The 7,347-nt window shown below is 36.8% G+C and overlaps 1 pseudogene; it reads right to left on the reverse strand.

Annotated features, from left to right (window-relative positions):
* Nucleotides 1-273: 273 nt before the first annotated feature.
* LOC102837967 lies at nt 274-4,073 on the reverse strand (annotated as a pseudogene).
* Between the last annotated feature and the right edge of the window lie 3,274 nt (nt 4,074-7,347).

Raw genomic sequence — 7,347 nt, forward strand, 5'->3', positions numbered from 1 at the left:
ACAGTTACTATATAAACGAGGGTAAAGTCTCTTTTCTAGCCAAAATTGAGCCAACACCAAAAAGATGAAAAGATCAGTCTCTGTCAGGCTAGGGAGGAGGTAGTGTCAGGATTGTAAAACCAAACCTGGAACATATCTCCAGTCTTTCTTACCAGTGGAGACCACCCTTCAGCTCCGTTCTGTCTAACCTAATTCTACTACTACTTGTAAGGACATCTCCCCTAATTCCCACCTCCAATCAATATCCAGTCTAAATTATTCCTCACCCAATTATTAAACTTTTTCACAAGCTCTATGGAGAAGATTTACCCTGAGACAAACAGTGGGTAGAGAGGAGGTTTTGGATAAAAGATAAAAAGGTACAAGGCAAAGTGGTCCCAGGATCAGAAATGAAAATATTGTGTCATCATCTTCCTCCTCCTCTTCTTCATCCCCATCCTCTTCTGACAATTCTTCTTCCTCCTCTTCCTCTTCTTCACCTAGACAAACGACCACCTCAGCTGGCTTAGGTAATAGAGAGGCAAACCAATCCAGTACCTTCTGTGTGCTAAGTCTTGACGCCTGACTCAACTGAGGGTATCACTTTACTGTAGCTGTTGGTGGGCTGCCCAGTACCTCTCCAAGGGCTGTGTATCTATCTGGTGGAGGTGGGTGGTGGGTGGGGAGAGGTGGTGTCTCGGCCCATTCATTCAAAGAGTGGGTTGATGGCAATAGTGTGGGAATTGCTGGGACCCGGAAACTAGGGCCACCAGGTACTACATTGTCCTGAGACCACTTCAGTTGCCCATGCTTCAAGGCATAGTGTGTGTCACCAAACCACTGAGTAATCTCAGACTGAGGTAAACCAGTGATCTGTTCTAATTTATGATAATCCTCACACCATGCCCATTGACATTATAAAAAAAAAAGGGTTTTAAGGAGAGCCAGCAGCTCTTTGGTTTTGCGCTTGGTCTTTCGCTGGTGGTGGTGCATATTAGGAGAAAGGTACTCCATAGGGCCAACGCTACCAGTTACTAAGTTATGTTGTAGCCCATGGGGCCAGGGTGGCTCCAGATGTGGGGGTAGTGCATGCTCCTTGGGTGGAAGTGGCTGTGGGGTACAGCCCAGTGGCTGGAGGGGTTTTAAAGCAGCAGTAGCTCCATTAGCAAGCACCTGGAAAGAGCAAGAGGTTGAGCAAGAGGAAAGAGTCATACTAGATGCTTCTTTTTACCACTACTTACCACTACTGGCAAGTAATGAGAATGGTAAGGGCTTTTCCAGAGCACGTGGCTGATGGGCAGCTATGGAGTGATTCCAGGAAGCAGTGCCCAGGCCATGTGACTGGTCAGGACCCCTGTCTGCCCCCTGTTTTTTTGTTTTGTTTGTTTGTTTGTTTTTTTGCAGTGTACCATTTTGATTACCTTCTCGTTTATTTCTTTCTTTTCCTTTTTAATTCATTTTCTTAATGGCTACCTTAGGGAATATAATGAATATTTTAAATGTATAATTTATGAGAATCTAGTTTAATTAATAGCAACTTGGTGCTGTAGGATAGACACTGGACTGCTAACCCAATATCAGTGGTTCAAACTCCCACCTACTTCCAGGGTAACTCTCTACAGGGTCACTATGAGGCAGAACTAACTCAAAAGTACTTAACAACAATGCTCAATTGTCTACAAAACTATGCTCCCCAACTCAGAAAATTTGTTAAAAATCATTGAATTGTGCACATAAAATAAGTAAATTTTATTGGTTGTGAATTGTATCTTAATTATCTGTTAAAAGAAAAACATAAAAACAAAGACGCAAGCCAAAAAACAAGCTAACCTCCCTTTCACTCTTTATATGGTTGTTGCCAAAAATTTCATATTTATACATTGTGTGTTTATTAGCATATATTTATAATTCTTATTAAAGTATTTATCTTTTATCTTATCTAGGGAGAAAAAGAAGCATTTCATATCAGAAGTACAATAATACTATTTTTATATTTACTTAATTACATTGATCAGTTTTTAAATTCATTTGTATGTCTTCAGATTAGTGTCTAATATACTTTCATTTCAGTATGAAAGATTTCCATTAGTATTTCTTATACACCAGCAGTACAGGTGATGAGCTCCTTTATTTGATTTATCTGGGAATGTTTTTATTTCTTCTTTCTAAATTTTAAAATATTGCCATGAAAATATACAAAAAAAATTTCCAGTACAATAACGTGCACATTTACCAGTCAATGCTATTGACGGCATTTCTGTGTTGTGCCACCATTATCTTCATCCTTTTCTTAAAACATTCCACCATTATTAACATAAACTCAATGCCACACATACAAAAACTCCTTTATGCCCATCCCTCTCACTTGTGGTAACCACTAATTATCTTTACTTTCCAGATATTCGCTTATGGCAGATAAGTGAAAAAATACAGTATTTGTGTTTTTGTGACTACTTAATTCACTTACAGAGTCCTATAATGATGTTGTAGGATAAACACTGGACTATTTACCTCAAGGTTGATTTCTAAAACCCACCAGCTGCTCCTTAGGAACACTGCATAAGCTGTTATGAGTCAGCACTGACTCAATGACACTTAATAACAACATTGTGCTTATGGTAATGCTTTCATGTATAGTATGTATATTATCAAGCATATAGATTATAGTATTCATAGTACAGTATAGTGTTCAAGTATAGTATGTTGTGGTTGTTGTTAGGTGCCATCAAGTTGGTACCGACTCATAGCGACCCTATGCACAACAGAATGAAACACCGCCTGGTTGTGGGACTACGTCTGAGCCCATCGCTTCTGCCACTGTGCCAGTCCATCTCATTGGGATCTTCCTTTTTTTCTCCAACCTTCTACTTTATTAAACATGATATCCTTCTCCAGTGACTGGTCCCTTCTGAAATGTCCGAAGTATGAAAGATGAAATCTGGCCATTCTGGCTTCCAAGAAGCCCTCTGTCTATACTTCTTCCAATAAAGATCTGTTTCTTTTTTTGGCAGTCCATGATATTTTCAATATTTTCCTCAAACACCATAACTCAAATGCATCAATTCTTCTACGGTCTTTCATATTCATTGCCCAATTTTCGCATGTGTATGAGGTTATTAAAATACCATGGCTTGGGTCCGGCACATTTTAGTCCTCAATCTGACATCATCGCTTTTCAAAATTTTAAAGAAGTCTTTCTTTGGAGTCCTGGTGTGGTGCTGTGGGCTAATGCGTCAGACTGCAAAGTCGTTTGAACTTCAAGGTCAGTGGTTCAAGCTCACCAGCTGCTCCTTGGAAACCTTGGAATTGACTCGACAGCAGGCATTTTCTTGTACAGCAGATTTGCCTAGTGCAATATGTCATTTGATTTTTTAACTGATGATTCCATGAGTGTTGATGATTGATCTGAGCAAAATGATGTCTTTGTTAACTTTGTTAACTTCAATTGCTTCTCCATTTATGACTCAATTATGACTCATAGCGATCTTGTACAGGGTTTCCAAGGAGTGGCTGATGGGTTTGAACTTCTGACCTTGTAGTTACCAGTTCAGTGCTTATCCTACAGTGCATATCCTATAGCGCCACACCAGGACTCCAATTAAATAGTCTGTCCTTAATTATATCGCCTTTTAATCCTCCTAAGGTAGCTCTGAGTCAGAATGGACTCAATGGCACTTAACAACAACAACAAAGGAGTTCTTCTCATTCAATGAGTTAACTCTTGGGCTGCTAACTACAAGGTCAGAAGTTCAAACCTACCAGCCATTTCACAGAAGAAAGATGACGCTCTCTGCTTCTTTAACGATTTAATGTCTTGCTAACTCTAGGAACAGTTCTACTCTGTCCTATAGCATTGCTATGATTAGAAATTGATTCAACAGCAGTGAGTAAAGTAGCAAAAAAGTAGTTATTAGTCTAGAGATAGTTACTTCAATTTCTTTCATACATTCCCATGATTTCATCATAAAAATGCAAATTAATACTTAGTCATAAAATAAATTTGTTTTTTTTTTAAATAACCACTCAACTTTCTTTTTTCCTCTGAATTACTTCAGGAAGACAAATAATTGAATGTTATAATTACCTTTGCTCATGGTTGCATGGAATGACATAATCTCGTGTCTTTGGCACTCACAGCTTATCATCTTTTAATATTCCTTTTATTATTTTCAGTAAATAATCATGAAATAAAACTTTGATAGGGATTATTTTCTTCAACTGTCATTTTGTTTTAAAACAACTAATGATTAAAAAAGTATAAATTTCAATTTGAAGCTATTATTCAAATTCAGTAAAAGGGTTCACTGAATGACTAAAATATGTACTTCCCAAATACAATACTACACCTTGCCATTCACGCTGCCAAACTGCTTTAAATTTAAACCACAAATGAATGTTGCAAGTTGTCACAGAAAAACTGAATTGAAATAACTCATGCTCTATATTTTTTCCCCTTATTTACAATCACTCTACTATCATTGCTTATCTTGAATCTGCTGTTTAATGACACAAATACAATACAACAAGGATTCAAAACATAAACTATAGTAGAGTTTGAATGGTTTATAATCTTTATGACCTTACTATTGAAAGGAAAGAAACATGCATAATTGAGTTTAATGTGGCAGAAGCCAACTCTACAACTAACTTGTCAGAATTAGCTTTGATGTAGAATCCAATTTTATAAAGTATATGTAATAAAATATGCTAATTTGACATTTACATGTGTAATTAAAATTCAATTGTAACTTCAGCAGCTATTTAGAACTTAGACTCACAAAAGGCATTTCTTTGGAAATACATTTTATTTCTGACAGTGTTTAAAATTCCAGTGCCTGAGGATGAAACAAAACAACTGACTTTTAGTGATTTAATTATGATTTTTAATTTGTCTACAGACAAACGCACTGTCTTGTTACCTACACCTAGTGTGAAATAGTCCCTCCACTCCGCCCTCTGAAACTGGTGGCTTATAAATCTCACAATATTAATATAATCTAAAACACTTTTCTATGTATGGGGAAGCGGGGTAATAAATCATTTACTTATTTCCTTAAAATAGTGTGTCCATACATTTTAATATAAGTTGATTTGATACTTGAAACCATTAAATTGCTTTTCAAAGGTTTATGCTACTTTAGAAAACAATTAGCTTGTATTAGGCTAACATGCCTTCACCATTACAAGGCTTTAAGTTTTGTTTGATTTATTTCATATGCTTTTTTTACTTTTTGAAACTTAATGGTTAGTATCATTTAGCTTTATAAATAGTCTCTTCCTTCTTACTAAGAGATTTAAGCCATCCCCCTCCCCCATCCCCCAAGAGCTAAGACCAAAACTTAGAGAAGTTATAGAGTAACCTAGGGCAGACATCTAGTTTCTTAGATAACTAATTTTGCAAGTTCTGCCTTAACTATCTTTGCGTAAATCTATTCGCATCAGTATGCTGCTGTTAGGTGCCATCGAGTCTGCACTGACTCATAGTGATCCTACGCACAACAGAATGAAACACTGTCCAATCCTGGGCCAACCTCTCAATTGTTGCTGTGCCTGACTTCATTGCTGCTGCCACTGTGCCAATCCATCTTGTTGGTGGTCTTCCTATTTTTTCCCAACCTTCCACTTTACCAAACATGATATCCTTCTCTAGGGACTGGTCCCTCCTGACAATACATGTTGTAAGTATGAAAGAGAAGTTTGGCCATCCTGGCTTCTAGGGAGTATTCTGGCTGTGTTTCTTCCAACACCGACTGATTTGTTCTTTTGGCAGTCATAGTACTTTTAATATTCTCTATAGATAAATAGTATCACTATACTATCAAACATTTCCTATATAATACCTGTATCTTCACATTATTCTTTTTAATGACTCTGAGTATACCAAAACACATTGCCGTCTTGTAGATTCTGATTCATAGTGAACAGAGAGAGTAGAACTGCTGCATAGCATTTCCAAAGTGGCAATCTTTGTGTGTAGTGCTGTAGAATAAAGCAGTGGCCCACAAGATCAGCTTGAATCGCAAGGATGGCTCCTCAGAAACCATATACAGGGCTACTCCGAGTCAGAACCGATTTGACAGCACTTAACAACAACAATCTTTGTATGAGCAGAGAGCCACATCTTTCTTTTGTGGAGATGCTGTTGGGTTTGAACCATTGACCTTACATCACGATAGCCTAATCTTAATCAGTGATTAATTTTTAATGGAAAATGCAATTCTGTTAATGTGTCTTCTTTGGACACTAATGTAATTTCTGCTCTGTAATTCCTTTCCTATTGTTCTTTTCAGATCACTTAATATTTCATGTTGGTAATTAGCAAACTCTTATTTAATGCTAATATTAAACATCACATCTATTTTTGTGCTACTTTGTTTCAGTAAATAAAATAAGATTTCTTCTAAATGTTCACATTAATCATTCCTTTTATAGATACAAGACTGCTATATTGTCCTGAAGTTACACAACATTTTTACTGCTATTTTAGACACTTGGGAATGTTTCTTGTAAAGTGCTTGAAGAGTTTCTCTTAAAGTGACTCAGCTCCATTGATTCATATGATATATTTTATTAAGCACCCACTACGTGAGAACTGAGGGATATAAAGGAGGGTAAAGAGAGTTCCGTGTTCAATTTTTGCTAATTACCTTACATTGTGTTCGTTTTGTAAATGAGCATAGAGAAGTTATATAAGTTAGTGGCTTTAACATGTCCCTTTTGAGCTCATTATCAGTGTTTTTGTTTCTACATATTAGAAATTATCCCTTTGAATTACATTTTCTTTCAGAAAATACCTTAAATCTCACAGTTATGTATGCATGTATATATTTGTAGAACTCCCTTTTTTTATGTTTTTGTGAAGTGCCATCGAGTCGATTCCAACCCATAGCGACCCTGTATAGGGTTTCCAAGGAGCAGCTGATGAGCTTGAACCACCAACCTTGCAGTTTAAACAACTTTGCAATCTGAAGCATTAGCCCACAGCACCACACCAGGACTTGTTTACTCGTTTGTGTATATGTATATGTTGTTGTTATATGCTGTGGAGTCGGTTCCAACTCATAGCGACTCTGTATAGGGTTTCCGAGGCTGTAAATCTCTACGGGAGCAGAAATCCTCCTCTTTCTCCCACGGAACAGCTGGTAGTTTCGAAATGCTAACCCTGAGGATAGCAGCCCAATTCGTAACCACTATGCTACCAGAGCTCGCTCTCTCTCTCTCTCTCTATATATATATATATACACACATATGTAATATATATAATATATATAAAGCTGTATATAGATATTAATTATATTAAAACTGTATATATAATATTTATATTTACATATACACACATTTCCTTTTCATTCTCCAACTAAGTCTCTG

Source organism: Chrysochloris asiatica, unplaced genomic scaffold (assembly GCF_000296735.1).
Source record: "Chrysochloris asiatica unplaced genomic scaffold, ChrAsi1.0 scaffold00058, whole genome shotgun sequence".
Lineage (NCBI taxonomy): Eukaryota > Metazoa > Chordata > Mammalia > Afrosoricida > Chrysochloridae > Chrysochloris > Chrysochloris asiatica.